This window comes from Sturnus vulgaris, chromosome 1 (genome assembly GCF_052056855.1).
Source record: "Sturnus vulgaris isolate bStuVul1 chromosome 1, bStuVul1.hap1, whole genome shotgun sequence".
NCBI lineage: Eukaryota > Metazoa > Chordata > Aves > Passeriformes > Sturnidae > Sturnus > Sturnus vulgaris.
This window is the reverse complement of record NC_142243.1, coordinates 115,232,298-115,255,719: the sequence shown is the minus strand read 5'-3', so window position 1 is coordinate 115,255,719 and position 23,422 is coordinate 115,232,298.

The window sequence follows — 23,422 nt, the reverse complement described above, 5'->3', positions numbered from 1 at the left end:
GCAAACAGTTGACAGTGTAGCTGCAACACCAAACATTAAATAAATAAATTCCATACGTAACACAGGCACAGAAAAACTTTTCAGGAAAGCGCCTCAGAGCTGCATAGCCTCGCGTCTATAAATCTCCATTAAATCAGTTTGAGTGGGGCGAGTGTTAGAGACAGAGCTGCCAGAAATAGCTCTTTTCCTGCAAGATGTAGAAAAGATTACAGCTGAGATTGAGACGGTGGGGTGGGGAGGGAAGGCAGGGGAGGGGTGGGGGAGAAAAGAGGCAAATGAGCTGGAGGAGGCGGGGGAGCTGTGAAAGGCATCTCATAAAAGTCCCATTTGTTGGAAGGCTGCAGGAAGTGGAGGCAGCTTTGGCACACGTGTCCATGGTGCTAAATTAACTGTTAACACAAATAATCAAAGTGCAAGGCCCATCAAGCCGCTGGCGCCAGCGAAATGAGGGAGCGGCCAGGTCAGCGCTGCCTCTGGAGTGAGCCGGAGAGCAGGTGGAGACCAACCGGGGACCCGACAGGATGGAAGTGCTTACAGAACACACTGACCCACTGGCAGAGGAAAACAGGGCTGCACTCCTGCTTTCCAGCTATTGTGTGCGCAGCGCCTTCTGCGTGTATTTTTATTCTGTGTCTATTTATTATATTTTATGGAATTTTTTCCATATTTTATTAATTAAAGAAAAAAAAAAACAACAACAACCTTTTCTTTTACAGCACCGGAGTGCTTAGACACCCCAGGATGAGTTGTAGTACAATTCAGCCTTTATTTGGCAGCATTGATGGAGGAACAGTTGAACAGGACAAAGGAAGAGTTCAGGCACAAAAGCACTGATTGCCCTCCAGTACTACCCTTGGGAAAGAAAAACTGCTCTTTAGAAAGTGATCTGGAAAACAGTGTGGGCAGGGGTATTTCTACCTGGTATGTTCTCTCTCACTGTCAGAGAGTCCACAGCCCTACTGTGTACCGTAAGAATGATGCAGATACTTCAGGAGGTGCCATGGCATTGCAGGGAAGCACACAAACCCACCCTAGCTCATGCTGCTCGGTGCAGAGCAGACAGACAATGTGTCTGAGCTTGTGTCCGCTCCCTCTGAGTACGATTAGACTTGTAAGCAAGCAGGACTTCTCCAACAATCAATCTGAGCATGCCGAGGTTCACTGAAGCTCTCAAAGGATCTCACTGCTTTGTACTGTGAAAACACAAATTGTTCCAACTATTGCCCAGCTCCAATCTCAAGGAGATGCCGGCTGGAAAGGATGCCTGGGGAGCAGCTTCCCCCACACTGAAACAGCAGGAGTGCTGTGCTGAATTCATTGGCTGCTTCATTCAGCTCCCTGACACAAGACAGCTGTAAACCCACTTTAATTGCCCAGGTTTACAATTACTTTGCACGACCAAAGCAATCACAGTGCAATGGTGAATCAGGCCCTGGAATTACTGGGATCTTTTGCCTCCTTGCCCAGGTAGATACACAGAGCTACACTCTATAATGAATCATACATATATCATATACATGTGCTATGTACATACATATTTACATCACACACTTTGGTTTGGTGTGGCTTTTGTTGGATATCCATGCATTCTCTACAGATACAGTTGTGGGCGCTCATATTTTACAAAAAAAAAAAAAAACAAAAACGCACTTGCAGTTACAAGGTGTTACAATAGAAATTGTGGATCATTGCTTAGCATGAAATTTGCTCCAAAACAAACAAAACTCAGAAATGAACACTCATGCTGAATCAAATTACTTTTAATTACTTACGATATATAATGAATAACACGGTACAGAAAGGTATCATTTCATAGAATCATAGAATGGCTTGGGTTGGGAGGAACCTTAAAAATCATTTTGTTTAAACCCCCTGCCATGGGCAGGGACACCTTCCACTAGACCAGGTTGCTCAAAGCCTCATCCAACCTGACCTTGAACACTCACAGGGATGGGGCATCCACAACTTCTCTGAGCCAGCCAGCTCCAGAGTTGGAACCTCTCACAGTGAGGAATTTTTTCTTAATATCCAATCTAAACTGAGCCTCTTTCAGTTTAAAGCCATTCTCCCTTGTATCACTTGTAAAAAGTCGCTCTCCAGCTCACTTGCAAGGCTCCTTTAGGTATTGAAGGACCATAATAAGGTCTCCCAGGAGCCTTCTCCAGGCTGATCAACCTCAATTCTTTCAGGCTTTCCTCATAAGGAAAGGTGCTCCATGCCTCTGATCATCTTGATGGCCCTCCTCTGTACTCACACCAACAGATCCATGTCATTTCAGTGAGGATACACATCTTCTGAGCATCTAAACCTTAATTAGGTCTTTAATTCATATCTGAAAGCATAAAATTACCACACATCTTTAAAAAAATCTCATGCATTTTTTCTCAGCCAACAGAAAGCAAAATGTGCCAGAAAAATATGGGGAATGTGGGTGTAAATAATCTTATCATAGGACATAGTCATTGTTTTTAGTGAAGAATTTGCTAATAACTAAAATTAAAAACAAAAAATGGTCACAAAGTATTCACACATCTCATAGAAATAATGTTTTAATGAGGTTTAAATCTAAAGAAATCATTTGTAATCTTCCCTATATTCTTCCATAGGGTCACTTTGACATTTATCAGATATGAACTCTGGGAAATCCAAAGATGTATCACAGTACTAAAAGTAATTTCGACCAGCACCTTTAATATTAGAGATCATCCTTAGTTAATGTTGTAAACTTTAACTGATCCATGGCCAGCTGCATGATCTGTGTGAAGAACATTCAGGAACATTAGCAACAGACATTTGATGTGATCCAAGGAGTAGGTATAAAGATAATTTCCTCATAAGTCAGATTTGTATAGACTTTTACAGGGCAGGAAAATGTTAAGTTCTCCCAGGAAAAGCATTGGTTAGAGACACAGAGTCAGAAAAACGGACAGAGAAAGAAACAAAGTGAGAGGAAATAATACTGTCATAGGCCAAAAGTACTTATTATTACCCTCTGCCCCCTTCTTGATAAGGGTTAAACCAACTTCAGTGAAACCTTCCATGTGTAAAAGTCAACTTGACACAGACAGAAGTTTTCTGTAAGGGGAATAGACTAAGTTACAAAAAAACTGAGAGCTGTGACTTACACCAGAGGTTGGATGGCCTCTGTTGTAAGTGGCTTACCAGATTTACCCTTAAAGATCCCATTGTATGTGAGTGGTTGATGGGTGGGCGACTGAGTGCATGCATGTGCCAGGGCAGATGGCAAGTGCTACCATGGCTACCAAATTAATGGAAAAGTTACAATTGCTCTGAAAAATGGAAGCCAAGCACTTCCTGAGTAGGAAGGAAAAGGGTAATTGAAAATTTTAAAGGCTAGAGAATCTCTGTTAATTGAATAAGAAATTAAAAGAAAAGTCCATTAAACAAAATGTGTATATTTAAGAGCTCCTTTTCTGACCCTAAACTAAATTAGAGAAAGAATGTCATTGATACAGTTTGATAAAAGCTATTGGAGATATAAAGAAACCAAGTCAGGAAAACAAAGTTCCAGACATATAAAGATGAGATCGCTCCAAACACATCAAGCCTGAGTAAGAGCTAACTTGGCTCCTGTCCTACAACTCATAAATCCAGTCAAAATTTGTTTTTGGAGTTCTCAGGGTGTATTATTAATAGCACTAGCTGTATAATGCTAGGCATTGCTGGTTGAATGGTCATCCCTTTTCCAATACACCCATTTGTGAAGACATCCCAACCCTGTTCCCTGTGGTCAAACCTTGGGATAGGGCCCTTCACAGCATTTGTCTTTCTTCTATGTCTTCTGCTGCTTGTGCAACATGCTGAAGCATGGCACTGCTTCACTTTGGCCTGGGTTTTCTTCCAGTGAACACCCTGGCATGAGTACACCAGTCCAACAAGAATCTGGGACATAACTGGGCCAAAATCCTGTGAGAAAAGATAAGCATGGAGGCAAGTGATGTGATGTACATTCCTTTGACCCTGCTGCTGATTTACACCAATGTGGTATAAGAATGATACCCTCTGCCCTCCTTTAATGCTTATATTTCTAAATTGTTTGTCCTTTCAACTGTCAGGAAGGAATTCCTCCTCCCCACTGCTCAAAGCAAAGACAACAAGAACTAGGCCCTCACTTCTGTGTGAGAGAAGGGGGAACAAAAATTCCTGCTTCTCTTACAAGGACCTTAGACAAAATAACTCAGGAGATTGCTGTAGATCCAGACTGGGAAGAAAACAAATCACTTCTTAACACACAGGAAAAAATGTCTTTTAGTCTAAAAGAATAAAGGTGAGATAAAAGGATAAAGTGAGGCTGGGCCCATTTGAAAACCTTAGCCTGGGATTCAGAGAGTTTTTTAATAACTATTATCTAAATATCAAGAAACCTTCACCAACATCTGTACAAGAAAATAATAGAAATTATCATTTGACCATTTCTTCCGGTCTTAACAGGACTAAAAATACCCAGAATAGGAAATATCAATGGAGAAAGATATCCAAAACCATAACAAACAAGGAAGAAAGAAGCAGTAAGAAGAAAAAAGACACAAAGAAGTAGGTGGGAAGGCACAAAGTATTCTTTGCAGAAGTATGTTCTTTCCGCTCCTCATTGTTGATTTAAATAATTTCTGTGTACCTTTTACAATATCAGTTCTAAATTCTCAAGAACGTGGAGCTGTAACTGGAGAACACACAGTGTAATGTGGTCAGTTCATTTGGAAACAGTCTGTGATTTGGCCTTTATCTTCTACATCAGTAATGAATACCTAATCTGTGCAAGAAATGTCTCAAGTCCCATATGACACCAGCATTGTGTAATTCTCATCCCCAATGAAAGCTCTTAGGTCACTGGCAACCAAGTTCCTGAAGCATAGGGGTGCATGGACTGCAGAATTAGCATAATATGGGATGAAGGCCATTTACCAACACACTTGCCAGAGAACAAACAAAGACTAGTAGCTTTTTACTGATCATTTCTGTGTTTAATTTCCTTTAGTCATTCCCCAGGTGGTATCACTGAAGATTCTTTCTCTACAGGGTACTACAAGATCTGTGGTCTCCTGTTACAAACAAGTGGATCACCACCACAGCCCTCAAAACTCACGTGTGTTGAAATTGGAAGGTCTCACACTTACATTAAATCCTTTCACTCAACTCCTCCAAATATACGTCAGTTCATGCAACACACCATCCAAGGCAAGGAGATTTCCAGATCTAGTTCCAAAGAAATTTTTGCTAGTACACCTCTACAATTCCAGAAATGGAGAAGCAGAGCAGTCAGAACCTTTAGCTGATACAGAGAGAAGCAAAAGCCAAAGTGAGATAGCTGCTCAAAAGGCAGCTTCTGTCCCATAACAGAGAAAGATAGATACACCCCATGGTACACCCACTCAAGTTCTTATTTTCCCAGGTCCTGCCAGATTGTGAACTGCATTTCCCAGCAAAGGCTTGAAAACTGTTTGCATTTGACTTACAGGACAACAGAGCAGAACAGATATGATGAAGAAAGCTCTCCCCTTGTTCTGAAATGACAAGAACCAGCTACAACTTTCAAAAAATTACCATTTGCAGCTCAGCCCCATATCAGTACACACATGAATAGTGAACTTGATTTAACTTTGACTTTTTGTATCTTCAGCAGAAGTCCAAATAAAAAATTATCACTGAGAATGGTCACTAAGACTGTTTTCTAGAGTTGAGTAACATGCCTGTTCCTCTGGGAATTTCAGAAAGGCTGACTGCAAACCACCATTTAATTTCTTTCTTCAAAACTGGCAATTCTCTAACTACTGACAAGCAAATCCAAGAACTGCCTGTTTCATAACCTAGGTGTCCACCTACACTAACCTAATGTGGTTTGCAGTCTTTGGTTTCCAGGCTACATGTGATCCTAGACTAACACAATAGGCAGTACTTAATATTGCCCAAGTGGCCCTAAATAATCCTTTCATTTTCAGTTGCCATTAATCCATGAAAGAAAAGAAGAGGCTGCCTGAGCTAGCACTTTCTCAGTTTGTTCTATCATGAACTGGTTTTTCTCAATGGAATTGTACACAAGCGGTAAAGATAAGTATGCCAGGAGACGAGGAGGGGAAAAGAAACAGGCTTTTTTCTCCTGAGGGGTTTTACTCTTTCCTCATCATTTTCTGCATGATATAGCTCCTCTTTTCATTGCCCAGCAGGGAATCCCAGAGGCCAGAGGCAAATTTTCCCTTTAGTCTTGGAGCATTCGTGATGGATTCTTGTTTTAAGAAGAGGTTATTAGTTGTTTGCTCTTGAGTATTATATCATCACCATTACAGCAAAGCTGGTCTCATTCTAAATTTCGTTTATTCTTTGGCACTCACAAGATATCTTGGGTTACACAGCTAACATCCCTTTATGTGCCAAAGTCAATGAAACCCTTTCCATTGGCTCCAATGGTGGCAGATGAAAAGTTGCAAAGGTGCTGAAAAAATGATCTCTTTAGGGCTTAATTCTGTTTCCACTGGTAAAATTCCCTCTGACTTTGACAAGAGTTACTTCAAGTCCACTGCTTTAAATAGCTTTTTAGAAATCATGAAACTATTCAGCTATCATATAAACTTCTGCTTGATAAGAAATGCTCACATACACTGGGGTCTGTTTATATTGTACTTTGTTAATAGAAGCTATCACTTAAAAATGTCTTGGCTACTGTTTACATTTCCACTACTTATACTATAGTTCATATAAGTTCCTGTAGAAATAGCAAAAGATGCAATATTTAGAAGTGATCTCCAGTTAGGAACAGTATCTAGTTCAATTTTGAAAATACCATTTTAAATACCATTTCCACATTCCTAATAAATAATGGAACATTGCTAATCTTGATCAGAAATTTAACCAGTGAGGGCTTGTACCTATATATCATCTTCTACAGCCATCTTTAGCCCCATTTTTATCTGCTTCACAGTTTGGGAAAGTATAACTTATTCTCCTCTCAGCACTTAACTTCCCAAGGCTCCTGCAGCAAGCAGAATATTCCTTTGATGCTTCTCCAGCTTTGTAATAACATTGATGTGCAGGAAAAGATCCATTATTCAAAAAGACACTGTAGTAGCTGTATGCGTGGATTAAATGTCTTCCTTTTTTCACTAAGTCTTTTCTTAATAAATTTAGGCATTTAATCACATACACAGAAAATCAATCTTCCATATACTTAAGGTCTGGATAGGAGCAGCTTTCCTCCGTGTTTTCTTTTTTGTTGTTGTTGTGCCTAAAGGATTGGTCTCCCCATCCCAAAATAGTTTGTGTTATCTTGTATTAACTTCAACAAGTTCAAGAAACTATAACCAGAAAACTCTCCATGTTCAAAGAAGAAAAAAGGCACCTTTTATCTTATCTATTCCACGCATACTTTTAATTCTGAGTCTGACATCATTGCTGGCTAAACCTTCATAGCTGCCAGTGCACTAGCAAGTTCACTATAGTAATGAGCTTCAAAAAGTAAGTTACCAAATCTCTACTTACAGATGTCAGTGTTACCTGATATTTCTCAGAATACCAGTTTTAACATTTCCACTCTCCATTGCTTTGTCATCTCTATTAGCTCTTCAAACGGAGTGTAAGAACTCCAGTTCAAATGATCAGGTTTAATTTGTGAAGAGATTCAGATCCAAACACAATTAAAACCATCCTACCTGATTTCAAATTGTTTCAAAACTGCTCTGATAAAATTAACCCTCTCTTCAGTTCTGGTCCCACCACCACCCTCTGGGACTGGAGATTCTCACATTCCAATACTTTAATTCATTGTTCACAAAAGAAGATGAATGAAAAATATAACTTCACTCAAATATTTCAATAGATATTTTAAGTTGTTCTACATATGTCTAGGTTGGCCACTTGCAGCATGGATGATCTAGCTATGCCAGTTACTTAGATAAATTGTTGAAATTTATTAGCCACCTAATTTTTGCAGGAAATGTCAAGTATTGATGCCTGATACTTGGGAATAAGTGTTTCCACAGAGAAAGGTTTTGCAGTACCTTTGAATTTTCACTTCAAGGTCAGCAGAATGAGGTTGTTAAGGGAAATCTGTGTCCCATTATGCATAACAGAGCACTCCCATTTGCTTTCTCTGCTTTTGCACAGTATTCCTGTTCTTACCAGGAGCCACCAGCCAAATATGCCTTGTGTGTTTACATCCCAGAGGATGTTTGGACAAAATTTTAAAATGTGACCACCTGCCACTACACAGAACTAAAAAAAAAAAAAAAAATCAGCTTTTGAACACCTACTGACATGTCGGGATCATCAGAGGTGCCAGCAAGCAATCAAAAGGTTATATCTTACACTCCTCCTTGCACTGTGAGACAACCCCATGCTCCTGTGCTAAAGTGCTAAAGCAAAGCAGAAACATTGGCACAAACGCCTGCAAAGGCAGAACTAACAGCAGCCTCCAGGGAAATTGGGGTGGCACCACAGCAGAACAGCAGGTGTTCAGCTTTGCTTCTTCCACCCCACCACAAAAGCTGAATTTCTGTCTTTATTAGTTTTTATTTTTTCTGAGTTAGTCATGCTTCATCTTGACTTTGTGTTTGTTTGTTTTGAGGAAGAATAAGGCAACAGCCTAGTCAGGGCTTCAAATACTGCCCTTATATGCCACAAGTGGGAAGGATCTGGTTAGTCAGCTGGAGAGGGAGCCGCCTGGGAGGAGGCAAGGCAAGAAGGAATACAGACAGGAGAGAGAAGCAGTATGGTTGCCTCTGGGCCCCTCGAGGCTATTACACAAGCTCCTCTTCTCTCTAAGCACCATGACCTCTCTGGGTATTAAAGAGGGTAGTTTTGTTTTCTTCGAGCTAGGATGATTCCTGCCACGTATTTGATATTAGAATTTCTCTCTAGTGGTTTGCAAGTATTTGATCCCCTAGGGCTTGTGATGCTGGATCCACTAATGATTCACACAATGGCATTAATGTCATTCATGGATGAAACCACATTTCCTTACCCTACAGGATGAGAGCAAGATGGGAAGACTGTGGCTAACATTAGGAAGGCACTGGGTGGGAAAGAAAAATTGAAATATTCAGGTCAAAAGACAGTGGGTGGCTAAGTAAAAATCCATGATTTCTGATCATTCTGGAGGTGGGGTGAACAATAGAGATTTCACCCTCGAATGCCTGAGGACCCAGCACTAAAAAAAATAGACAATAAATGACCCCCCAAGTGAATAATTTAAAACCATTCCCTTTGAAAACAGTTCTTGAAAATGAGTTGGCAGAACAGTTAGATCTCCCCACAGCAATGCATCATGAGATCACGTACAAGGAAACAGCAGAAGTATCAAAGCTTGCTTTACTTGAGCATGCCCTTAGTTGCTCTGCTCTCTTAAGCTGGGCAGCTTAGACTAGTGCCCAACAGCAGAGGCTGCATGAGGAAGGTAAACACTGCCAGTTAAATGGTGGCCTAAATCCTTCTTGCTTTTGATTGGGAAATGGGGCTCTTAGTTTTTAATTATTTAAAATAATCACAGCAGACTGAAAGTAGAAACTTACATTTAGTTGCTAATGTGCATGCATAATTTGGAAGGAACATTTCACACACTCCTTTCCAGCGGAGCTTCCACCAATAAATGGTATGAGGAAGGTGAGAAATAACACAGGAATGTAGGAAACAACTTCCAGGAGGACAGAGGGACTGAGCCAGCCAACTGAGGCTGGCATGCCAAATTACCTTTACCCAAAACACAAGAAAGGTTAAACAAAAACGTGGAAGGCAAAATAAAAAAAGAATCCCTGAGTAAGAAGTACATCAGAATTATCTGCCTCTGGGGGGATGCCGAGAACACCAGCAGGATCAGCTCAGAAAAACATGGCAGAGAAATTTCCAGCAGAAAGGCCCATTCCAAGGCTGCGACATAACTAGGTGACTCAGTGAGCCTTCCCAGCTCCAGGGTGGAAGAAAGAGGAAAGATTTCCAGTTCCTCACAAGAAGAGAAACAACACTTGGATCAGATACCAGCCTAATAACCAAGGTGCACTTTTCATAATCTCAAAATGTCCAGCCTAAGAAAATATACATTGTTCACTGGTTAACAAAACACAATAACTGTCAGAAAAGGGGCTTGCATCTTGATTTGTGGATATAATTTATACACAGGAGAGTCTCAGCTCTAGCTTCAGTTTTGTTGGTGCCAATCCTACCATTTAAGGATTTGATCTCAGAGACAGCTACTTCTCCAAGCCACGCCACTGACGTCATTTCCCAGTGAAGTCCCCTTACACCCACAAATCAGGTGCTGAAATCCCTTTGTGGGATAGTAAAAATGCTGGCACAACTAGCTGCCAATGTAAAATTATTTCTGAAAATGAGAGGGACAGGTCAAAGCCCCTTTAAAAAAAACAAGTCTTGGTGGCTATGCAGAACAGGATTATATTATGCTTAGCTAGTGCGTGGGTGTGGAGAACAAGGGACAGAGACAGTGTTCCTCAGTACGCCCTCCCCGCAGCCCCATGTGAGGCAAAATATATAGGCAACATTTCAACCTCAAATCCACAAACAGATCAGGATACGCTGGAGGAGAGAGAGACAGATTTCTTGTTTTTTAATAAAAGGTAGGATTAGGAAAAGACGTAGGTGGGGAAGGTGTAAAACAAGCAGGCAGGCAATCCTTACTCAGCTTCCTTCTTACATTCATTGCTCTGAAAAGTGGACAAGCTTTAGGAAGAAATAAGACACATGGCTGTGGGTAAAGGGGGGGGAGGAATTAGAAACTGTAATTCAATCTAATATTTGAGGCTTGGCAAATGTACCTATGGGATTTCATGAAAACCCCCGAATCTTTTTCATTTCGGAGCAATTAACCAGATCCCAGCATCGCTGGCTCCAGTGAGCCGCTTAGCTCTCTGTTTTATTACCCATTTCCTTTCCCCCTCGCCAGCACTAGCTCCCATCCTCGCACTTGGGAAAAAAAAAGGGGGGGGGGAGGTAAAAACCCCACACACTGTTACAATGCCACAAAGGGGCCACCACAAACAAGTGCCAGCCAGTGCATTTCAGAGCAAACACAGAACACACATAAATGAGGCTCACATTTGGATTAAAACGCTGTTGTGTTCAGGCATTTATGTGTGGCATAATTAAAAACATCCAGCTGTAATTTAATAGTTCCCACCAAGCACAGACATAAAGTCTAGCAATTTTTTCCCTCTGCATATTTAACCCTTAGAGACAGTAGGAAGAGGAGGCAGGGGGCAGGGGGAGAGAGCAGGAAGCTGGGGAGAAACAGAGGTCTTTTGAACATATTTTTTCCCCTTCCTTTGTGTTATTCTAGTTTGCTTTTTACCTCCCCTGATCTTTTGCTTCTACAAAGAGAAAGCAACAGTCCTCTGGATGTTGTAGAAACAGGAATCACATTCTGAGAGCATTTCTGTAGTTCAACGGCAGTACGGCTGGGTACAGGATCCTCAATTTCCAGAGGATAACATCTGTAGCTGGATGCACTGATTCACAGTTTGTGAATATGCCAGATTTTTCAGGCTTAAAAATCAACTACTAAAAAGACGAATTTCACCACCATTACTCACCCTGAGTACAGTCTTTCTATTCAGAGCGGCCCTTCTAAATCAAAGGCAGCAGTGACAGGACTAAGTACAGTGTTAGGACAGGAAGGGTAAGCCAGCATTTGCAGCACTAGCTAAGCATCTGGGACACCAGGGCGGGTTCAGTCCCTGCTCTGCCACGTTGCTCATTTCCAGAAAGACATCTCATGGGGCATTTTTAAAAATTGTTCAGCTACCTGAGTAAGGCCCCACCTGTACCACTGGAAACCTGAATGTTCTAAAGTTTTTCACTTCTCCCCATGTCAATTCCCTGTAGGCAGACTTGGGAAGATGATATTTTCCTCCCTCCAAAAGTATGTTTCAAAGAGAAATGTATTCAAGTTTGAGACGTGCTGAAATCCCACAGCAAGGAAGAAAGCTAATAAAGAGGAGATAATCTGCTTGGCCCTCTATTTCTAAATGCATTCAGGCAACTGTCCATTACACTGACTCAGCTGAACAGCAGGACTTTACTACAGCAAGGAACACAGAATTCCCTCTTATTTTGGAAGAATGAAAATTGAATTAAATGCTCTGCATAAGTCAATCATCATGGCCAACTGTGTCCTAATTTTCCAACAAATTGTATATAACAATTGGCCTAGGACCTTAAATCTATCAGTCTCCAGAGACAGAAGACTACCTTTGCATATTAAAAAACCTATAGGATTTCTACTGCTAGCTGTTCAGCTCTACCCTTTAAACATGTACCTGCCCTACAGAAGATATGTGCCAAAATACAGAGAGAGGAAATGGAAAGGACTTCCAGAGAAGTGCTGTAAAATAGAGAAAACTGGAAAGAATCCTCTTCTGTCCATATAATTTTGTATTTTAAGTTCATTCATACATCTCTTCAGCTTTATTTTGGTCACATCCAGGTCAATATCTACTGGCATGAAAACCTGCAGAAAGCATATGTTCTTCTTGCCATCCTGAGGAATAAGAGAAAGCATCCAGCCATCCACATAGGATTATGGAAGCCAGCCATGCTGTGAACTTGTCCCAGCTCATTCAGAAGCATAACCGTGATACACCTCATACCTAGCTACAAATAATTAATCAAGAAGCCTGGTGATGCTTACAGAATGGTTCATAATCAACATATAGAGAAAAGATCTGTGAAAGACAGCTTTTTAAAATATGTAAAGTAATGAATGTGAAAAAAAATGATCAGCTCATGCATGTCTTGTTTGTATTATATGCCAGCCAATAAAAGATAATGCATCAGCTTTGCTCTGAACTATTTGCTCAGATGTAGGAGCAGGTGAGCAGCACCACTGTCAGTATCAGCACTGTACTACTGTGGGTGCAGCCAGCTAACCTTGGCCATGAGGTGAAGGAAGGGCTTACCTAGGGCTGCAGTTGTGAAATGCAGGGTCCCAGGATCATACAGTAATTCAGGCTAGAAGGGGCCTCAGAAGGTACAATCAGTGCTGTAAGTCACTTGGGCATACCTGCTTTGTACATCAGAGCACCCGAAACACAGCTCTGACCGGCCTGGATACCACTTGAGTGCAGTACAGCATGGTGTGATGCAGAGACAAGAAAAAGCTCTCACTCAGATCTGTTAGCAAGAAAGTTTCTACTACCAGCACATCCCTGAGAAATCCAGGATTCTCCTTAGAAGGATCAGTTTATTTGGTTTGCTATGGCAGTGATGGAAATGCATTGCTCCTGAATACCGAGTCATTATTGCTGACTCTGTACCCTGTACCTGCAGTGCCCATATACCCTTACATCTCAGCACTTCCCCTTCCCAACAATAAAGTATTGCAGACTGCTCTAAGAACTAAATTTAACCTTTTGACAGCCTCAAGCCCTCCAAAGAGACGATTCCTGTAGGCTCCTAAGACAGATAGTGTGCGAGTGTGGGAGTGGGTTAGGTAAATAAGTTCCAAATGAAATCCCACAAACTGTGGCTCAGGACTACTGAAGCATTGTTTTTGATTGCCACTTTATTACCTCCTTTATTGCCTCTCAAATAGATTGCAGAGAGCATGGCATGCCAAGAGAGAAGAATGAGCCTCCCTGACCTAGTAAAATTGTGGGTTTCTTCCAACTAGAAATCCTAACCCAGATCTCTTTTTATACAAATAAAAGTCAGAGCAGGTCTTGCACTATAGCAATTTCTTACAATGTCATTTTAAAAGTGCTCTGCTGCAAACTTGCCTGCAAATGAAAACAATCCTTCTTCCCAAGGCATCCTGCAGAGTGTGTGACTTTTCAGGCAAGGTGGGAGTGGGAGATGTTGAAATGAAGATGGAACAGGGTGACACAGTACACCGGGACTTCATGAGATCTGTTTTCTGCATACTGACCCTTACTAATGAGAAAAAAGCTCCACTGTGTCTTAAACATCACGAAATCACAGACAAAAACAACTAGCTGGTGATGGCTGCCAACAGCACTTCTGTTCTGTCTCTGTACTTCGACACTTAGCAGTGAGTGCTGGGCTTCAGTAACACATGTAACAGGGAATAATGACATGGAGCACCCAGGCAGCTCAGCAGCCAATCTGCCAACTTGCTGCTTTTGGTGTTCTGCTATAACAGTAAGTCTCAAGCACACAACGTAGGACAATAACGTTTTATGTTGCAAGATATTGCTGTCATAAAGTTTCCCAGGTAAAAAATACTTGAAGAGCACTAAAAGTGGGGAGAGTCACAGGATGAACAGTTTTCATGCTTGCCTGAGTCAGGCTTTAGTCAGTCCTAGTGAAAAGGAAAAAATATTTGTCCTGGTTTTAATAATACAGACAAGCTGGAAAGGTGCTGCCTTTGCACCATAGCCATTCTGCCTTACCTTTCACCCACCTTCACCATCCACCATCATTTTAATGCAGTATATTGAATCTATATGTAGTATTATAAAGGTGACAAGAATGTTACAAATAAAATAAAAATTTAAAAAACACACCAAACTCAGCAATCATATCTGTTCTATACACCTTATGTCACCTCCACATCACTACGATGGGAAACATTTCTATCATACAATCTGAACCAGTGAGCCATAATGACATCAGTGTCAGGGCTTCACCATATAACTCAGCCAGTGCCCCAGAAATCTCTATCACCACCAAAATACAACCACTGGAAATCAAGGACTGATTCAAATCTTGCTGCATCATAGTTACTGTGGGACATAATTACAGCCAAGGACTCTGCAACTACTCCTAGGAAAGAGCACAGCAGCAGCTTTAATGTCAGCACAGAGCAGATGGGGACTGGGTGTTGGGCCCTGCAAGGTTGACAGGGTGAGGCTGTGAGCCATGACATGGAGCTTCCTGGCACAGTGGGAGCAGAAAGGATGATGGTGAGTTGTGAGGAGCTGAATTCAGAGTACGGCCCCCTGGAACTGCAAGCCCGTAGGTATCACCATAATTCACACTCATCTGGAAAGCCCTTTCCCTTTGCCAAACTGGTAACAGTATAAATAGGACTCAAGATACAGAGCTTGAAAGAATTAACCATTGTTTTTCTTAAGGCCATGTTAAAAAAAAAGTCATAATCCCCCTAAGTTTTTCTTCTGCATTTTGCATGCTAGTCAGAATGCACTTTCCTGGGAAATGCATTATAATAACAGGCAATGTTTAGCATCACATTTGAAGTGAGCACATCCCAGTGATTAAAATCCAGGCAACGGAAATAAACACATCAGCAGGACATGCGGCACAGTACTGAATTGGGACTTCTTTGTTTTATGGCTTTCTTGAGCGTTAAATACTGTGTGAGAAAAACATTGTTCAAACTTAACCATCTGTATTTGGTTTCTTTTGAGTGCATTACAATCATCAGTAACCATTTTAAGTCTAGAATCAGAAAACCTGCTTGTACTTGTGGGAGAATAATTGTGACAGTAATAGGTGTCTTTGTAGCGATAGAATTGTTTTATTTCTTTTTAAAGGGAATTTATTAGAAATTTGTTGGCTTTAAATGGGGCTAGTTCATGCTAAAGTGACATAGTCCATTATGTTAAACTGAGAGAAATAATTTCCCTGTAAACAGTTTTCTGCATATCAATATCCCACTTCAAAGTGGGAGGAAATTTTTCAATTATTGCAATTTTCAAAGCAAAAAACCTGGAGTTGAAGGTCAGCATTTTGCTTTGACAATTTCAAAACATATCTTCTAATGCAACTTCTTCAATATGTTATTAGGTTTAATTTTCAAAACAAGAAGTATTTTTAAATGAGAAAGCCATTCAGTTAGAAACTACCAAAACATTCTGACAGCTCCAAAATTTTATTTCCACAAGAGTTTTCAAGTCAAGATATTTGTGAAAGCCAACTCTTTCCTACAGTCTCAATTTCTGTGAATCAGCATGTTCTGTCTCCAAAGACTTTATTACCAGCATGACACAAAGGTTCCCACCTCACAAGACCTCTTCTCCAAGAGCCTGTTACTCTCCACCCTCCTGGGAGCTGCCACTGCAGCAAGAGCACTGGGTTTGGCTTCTACCCCTCGCTGAGAGACAACATGCTGCTGTCAGCTGTGGTTCCCAACACAAGGCTCATGGCTCTGCTGAAGTCTGCTCTCTCTCCAGCCAAACACCAGAAGATAACAGGAAGAACCCAGGGTAAGAGAAACACTGCACCTGCAAGAATCTCCTCATACCTACCTCTTGGGTAAAGCTTCAGATTCTTGAAAGCTTACTTGGAAAAGATGAGCATGAAGAGGAAGAAGTTGGCCACCCCATCCACAGCTCCTTGAAATCTCACAGCCCCCTGTACAGAAGTATAACAGTAACCATCAGGACACAGGGTGGTATCAGAATCATATTTTAATCATCCATGTTGAAAAGCACTGAAATGGTCTTGCTCATCCTCTGGGCCGCTCTGGCTCTGCCCATGGTCACAGAAAGTCTGTTATCCCAGATACATCACTTCAAGGCTCCCTAGCCTCAGCCTCAGCACCAACCCCCTCAGCAGTCCAGCTTACAGCACCCCAGGGATCCTCTCATTCTCCCAGTTCCTGGTTCTCCATACCACAGTTAGCAGCTGCTGTCATTGCTCTTGAGCTTTACTCATGGAAATCCTGGCCCAGGCACAGGGGCTGGAAAAAACTGCCTTGATCCAGGATAAGACTTTCTGTACCACTCATTCGAGGTACTCAGGTGCTGAATGAGCTGGTTGGATGTGCCAGCATCATTCTGTAGTCTTAGTAGGTTAACCGGTTGAGGCTGGAAGAGGCATGCAGGAGATACAGGCAGTTCCATGCCCAAATAGCATAAAATCAAAGCTTAGTTTCAAAACTGTATGCAGAAAGACTGCCCACACCATCCCATTCTTCCTTTCTCTAGCACTGTCAGCATCAGGGGCTTTCTGTGCCTCTTGGATGATTAAAGCCACGCAACCTTTGGCCTCATGCCTTATAACTCCACCCAAGGCATGCTGTAATTCCCTAGAAATGCACTGTTTGTCATGTTTTATTATTTAATTACACTCTGGCTTTATTTGATTTGAGACATGTATGTTTCTTCACTAGCTACATGAGAGCACAGGTGCCCTGCAAACCTTGCTGATACCAGAACTGCTGTGCTCAGCACCTGTCCTCTTCCATTTGCCTTGCTCATGCTCCCACTAGGAGAAGCACAGCCCTCCCAGCTAGCACAGTGCCAGCAGCAAAGTCTACATTGTTCGTGTCTCAGAGTGGACAATGTCGTCATGTCACGCTGCACATCCCCCGACTCCCAGTTATGAGTTATCCTTTACAATACCTTGGTAATTCCTTAAATAAACAGAAATGAGCAAAGGGAGAAAATGAGCACTTACTGGAAAAATTTTCAAGTAGGGAGGTATTTTTCTTCATAGATTTTTATCCCAAGAAGTGACAACAACAGATGCCAAGAAAAACTAATGAACAATGCACCTAGGATGTTAATCAGAAGAAGAGGGGGAAAAAAGGAAGAAGAAAGGTGAGTGATTTGGTTATTCCCAGTTCTAGAATTTTGTGCTTTCTAGAAGTATACAGTCCTTAGGATGGAGGAAAAGCAAGTTACCTTGATGTAGCTTCATTTCTCAAGGTTTGGCCTAGCTCAGCACATGCAAAAATCTGTGGAAGTACTAGACAGTCTGACAAGCTATCCAGTACAACAATAATTATTTCCATATCATGAATGTCAAGGTCACTATTCACATGAATTCCCATAGAAGTTAGTTGAGCAAAAGTTTGGAGAACTCCTGCAACATATGAAAATATCATAGAGGTATTTACAGTAAATTGCAAAATATAATTAAAGTTGTCTGGCATGCTCTAGAATCCCTCTCATTCTCACTAGACCCACTGATCTTATTCCTCTCTTTTTTTCCTCTATTTTAAACACTTGCTAGAAATGTAAGTCCTACCTAGCTAAGAAATCCTTTCAAATAGGAAACTGCATATTTAGAAATGTGTAAGGAAGAAGGAACAACAAGCACTCTCTGTAAACATCCCTTACCTCCTCTCATTTTGCCCTTTCAGAGAAAGGGAATTTGCCATTCAGAGCCAGCAAAGTCTTTTTGTTGCCTGTTTCTGGGTCCCAGTTGATGAGTATTTCCCAAAACACAGCACTGCTGTTTGCGAATTGCATGTTAGGCATCTAGAGTTCAACAATAACAGAATTCTTTCTGTTCTGGCAGAGCTTGTCTCAGTTGGAAACTTTCTGCCTGCGTTTTATGTCAGTTAGAGCAGTCAATATGGCCATCCAAAAAAGTAATGCTAAGTAAATAGAGTTACTGCAACTTCTGCTAAGGCAACAGACATCATAATGTGTTCCCAATTTTTTTGTAGTCCAAGGTTAGCAAACAAGAGATGCAGATTTCATTATTTCTATAAGGCATATATAGATATACGTATTTATTTAGTTTAACTGATACTCCTAAATTTGTGTAACAGTCAAATCTGAAGCACAGGGCAAGCCAATTGTCCTTATCATTTCTGCCAGAGCCGATGGAATCTATGCTGACATTCAGGAAGTGGTAATAATAATCTAATCCTTCTGGCTAACTCAAGTCCTTCAAGTCTGAAACCACCAACTATCGTCCAGGATACATTTGTGAGTCTGCAGAAGGAGATGCTGAAACAATACTTGACATGGTGTCTCTCCTATGTTAACTCAAAGACTGACCCAGGACACTGAAAATATTCATGTTCTTAACTATTTACTGCACAGGAAGGAGGGGGAGACATGAACCTTCTTCAAATCCCCAAAAGCATGGGAATGAGAAGAGAAAGTTAATTGTTGAGAAAACTCTGGATCATATGCATGACATTTGCAGGACTATATGTCTCTGTTCCCTCACAAGAAAATCTTACTGCTGCTTTTCACCTTGTATCTTTCGTCATCCTTCATTCTTAATAAAAATTAACACTGAAATTACCTGTCTTTAAACTAATGATTTGCACATGAAGTGTCATTTGCCACAAATCAATTTTTAGAGTTAGTTTGTAACCTGTAACATAAACCATTTTTAAACATCACTCCATATTCCATTTGACAGTGCATGTCCAAAAATCCAGGCATGTTTGCCTCTTTGGTGGATCACAGACAATTTTATGTGTTGAGAGATATTGAAATGGCTCTGTAATGATTGTGGGCTGCTCACTAGACTATTTTCCCAAAAGCTTGACGTTTCTTGGTAGTTATGGTATGACACATCAATAACAATTCTTTTTAAGTAGAAGGCTGTGAATCCCACAGCTGCAAGGGCTTGGAGAAGCAACTTGCAATGTGACCTCAAAAAACTTCATTTTTGAGGGGGAAAAGTTTCTTTTAGACATTTTGACACTTCTGTCATTCTTTGGGTCTGCTGTTTTTAAATTAGATTGGCTTACTGTGAAATCAGTCAATACATAACTGTATAATAACCCTTAGAACACATCTATTTACTTGCCTTGTTACAAAGAAGAATCTACCCTTCATTTAAGCAAAGTCAGGGCTGTTTTCTGTTTACTTGTCTGTTGCCTTTCTATTCACTCCTAAAATTTACTTAGCTTTTTGACTGGCTATGAGCTAAGGTTTGCATAGACTTGCCTGCAACTATTTCAAGGTGACTTCCCTAAACAGCAATAGCTTATGTGAAGTCTAGCACTGCATAACATACAGTCACAGCTGGCTTTCCACCCTGAGTGGATTATTTTGCATTTATTAACATAGACTTTCATCTGCCACTTTGTAGTTCAGTCTTTAAGTGTTATGAGCTTTTTTCTGCTGACCTGTAAAGGACCTTCTTCTTGAACAAGCCTATTTTGTCCTTCAGCCTCTCATAAATACAGCAATAGGCCTATGTATGCAGACTAAACTATTAAGACTTTGGTGGAAAACCCCTTTACTCTGCAAAGTTAAATTTTTACTTCTCACATCATTCTGAGAAGGGAACTTTCCCACTTACTAAACAACATCATAATTTTGTAAGAGGAATGGTGATGACTTTGGATCATGTTTCTTGGAGCAGCACACAGCATCCAACCAGCCTACTTTAACTCCTTCAAAAAAACTAGTAGAACAGCGAGGCAGGGCTACAAAACCACAATGTCAATTTTTTCATAATGCATATGCCTGTGCCTTCTCACCTAATCTTTATTACTTAGCTTCTAAAAATCTGCCTACCACAAAGCCAAAGACTCTAGACTGGCAGCACAACAGCCACTTTCCACCCCTAAACAGCTAGGATGCATATTCCAGTTAACAATCTGGCAACTTCATATTTGTGTCATTTAAACTACTCAGTAAGCAGTGCTTTTCTTTAGAATAATATAAAAATTATGCTATACTTAGTCTAAAACTATTCTGCCTCAATTTGAATATATTTTCTTTCCTCTCCTCCTGAAAAATGTTAAAATAGCTGTAAGCCTCCATAGTGAACATCAGTACACTGCTATCACACTGTTATCATTCTATAGATACAGAAGTAGAGTTTCAACTTCTAATGTGTTTGAGATAGAAAAATGAATTTATTTACTTTTCTCTCATTCATAAATTTCTTCAAAATCTTTTTTGTGTACCTTCTTATGTTTTGGCATGTATCTTGGGAAAGTTAATTCTCCTTTTATGTTCCTTATTTTTAACGACTTCCACATATTCAATTATGCCTTTTAATTTCTTTTATTCTTTTTTGGTCTGTTTAAAAGCTAATTTTCAGAGAAAGAAAAGCACAATACCTCTCAATAAGACCCTAAATCCATCCCTTATACTTCATGACATTTCAAGGAATTTAGCAGTTTGGCTGTTTTAATTTCCTTTCAGAAAGATTTCCGCAGTTTTATTTGACATCTCTCTGGCTCTTTCACACCCACAAGAATGTTGAGCTTCAGTACATGACAATCGCTACTGCACTGACTGTTTGACAGTTACCTATTAGTAAAGTCTAGCACAGGAACTCAGACATAAATTTTAAGCTGTTTCTCTTCTTACTTCTTCTGTGGTCATTTACTCTAAAATGTCATTCATAGCATAGCAAAAAAAAAAAATTCTGTTTTATACACATACATATACATATGATGTTTGTACTTCCTATACAGAAACAGAGTTTTTCATTATTATTGTAATTTTTTACCCTCTCTTATAATGTCACATCCATTATTAGTTGTCCAAGCAAGTGATCAATATTGTAACCACAATACTGTAATATTTCTTTTAATTCACACCACAGGCACATTGGGGTACAGTTAATTTATTTAGTTTCTTTGAACATGAATTTTAATGTATCAAGCCACTTATCCACCAGCAAACTATTTTGTCACTCCTGTACATCTATTCTAATATTATAGCTATTTTTGTTCCTTCAACCTATTGAAATACATATATTAATATAATTTCTAAGCTTCTAAGTATGCCCAACATTAACAGCATGCTTCCAGAGGGCTGAATAAATTTAGGGCACTTCAGTATAGCAGATGAAGGCCAGTGTGCCAGCTCTGCCTGTATTCCCTAGAAGTGAGAGAGGTCAAGTCTAGACCCGCAGCCACCCCAGTGGTACCAGCTAGGATGATGCTAGGTCCTTCCTAGCTGGAAGGGAAGCAAAATCCTACACTAACATCACTGGCAAAATTCAGGAGAACCCCTATTTCTGCTTCCTGAACTGACAGTGGAAGCAAAGAAAGGGTGAGCTCTTTGGTTTCTGAACAGTAAGGCCTGAGGTCAGGACCTGGACAATTTAATGAAAAGAGAGGGAAGGAGCTTTCCTCTCCTACACTACAATCTAAGCAAAGTCTTTCAAAAGTGCTAACTAGCACGTTTTAACAGTTAGATATTATTATCATGTTTTTCCTGAAGAGAGCCTACTCTTTAGTTAAGAATGAAATATGGCAAAGAAAACAGAGAGTTTAAACGTTTATTATTCTTGTCAAGTTGCAACCCATATTTGGCCTATTTGACAGAAAATTCGGAAGGTATTAGTCACTTAAAATGAAACAACTTCCCTTTTTCCTTACTGGTTTCCTGTGGTACAACCTAGAAATTCAACAGAAATCTCCATTTGGACCAGCCTTCTCATCACACACACTGTAACTTCTAGTTGATTTACAGTTAGTATCTTTTAGATATCTAGTCTTAAAGGCATCCTTATAGACAGTCTACTATAATTTTCCACTAACTACTTACCCTTGCACTTATTTTTCAGTTTATTCCCAGGTTAAACCTGATTAGCTTTAAATATCCAGTACTTAGATTTTGTAAAACCACTTTACCAAGGAGCCCTGAAGTATCACCTATTTTTCCTGAGACACATACTTAAAAAATGGAGATCAAGCCATTTTTAGTATTTCTTTTTTCTGCACATACTGAATTATGGTGGTCTCCTGCTGCTGCATTGAGGAAATGAAATGAGAAGCTAAAAGAAACCAGATCATAATCCAGAAGAAATGGGAGTGAAGATGAACACTGATGATTCCAGTGTTGATTTTCTCTTGCTTCCCTGAAGCAATTACTGTCCCAGTGTCCCATGACACTGTGAGATGAGGAACACAACCAAACCCTCCAGCCGCTTCACTAAGTCCTTTAGGTATCAAAGCCAAAAACAACATCATGGGCGTGCCAACTTCATTAGCAATGATTAAAACGATCACACAATTGAAGTGTTTTGCATGGCTCAGCAAAGGACTCTTCGACAACTTAAATCCAAATCAAAAACATCTTGTTTTACTGTTTGGCTATTATTAATTGCTTATGTGCTTACACCAGTGACTGTAGGATTTAAATAATACAAACAGGATAAGACCTGTTCTTTACAATGAAACATAATTTTAGCAAAACACCTGCAAAACAGAAATGCTTCTGCATTCAAGGAAACTAGTAATGAACCTGGTGACTTAACAGAGCAGATTCTGGATATAAAATCAAACACAGGATCTCATTTCCCCCAACCCTACAGCACGTGCATTATCGGTACATGTGCAAAGGACATCTCCCCATTACATCATTTGAATAAAGAAGGCACCTTTCACCTGCTGAAGCAACACAAAAGAAAACAAACTAATAATGGACTTGTTTGACTCCGTCCCAAACTACCTTGCTATGCCTCTTTCTTTGGCCTCTGAAAGGAGGGCATGGACTTTGCAGTCTCCCTTTACTGCTCTTCTCATCAAGTATGTAGTTCAGTGAGACTTTAGTAACAGAGCAAACTCAAAGAGTGGTTCTGGACATCCTGATTGGTGATAAAGATTTTGATGTACAATTTCATGTTGTACCAAGACAAAGAAGCACAGTGATTTCAGCTTCAGTTCTCTAAAAGACATCATGCACTCAATATGGCAAAACCCAAGAGGTGATTCCAGGAGACCACCTGTTGAAATCCTGAAGGCTTTTTTTCCAAAGTAAGGATTCAATAGGAACTGCAAAATTGACCCAAGGCTTGGAAAAAAAAAAAAAAGAACTTATGA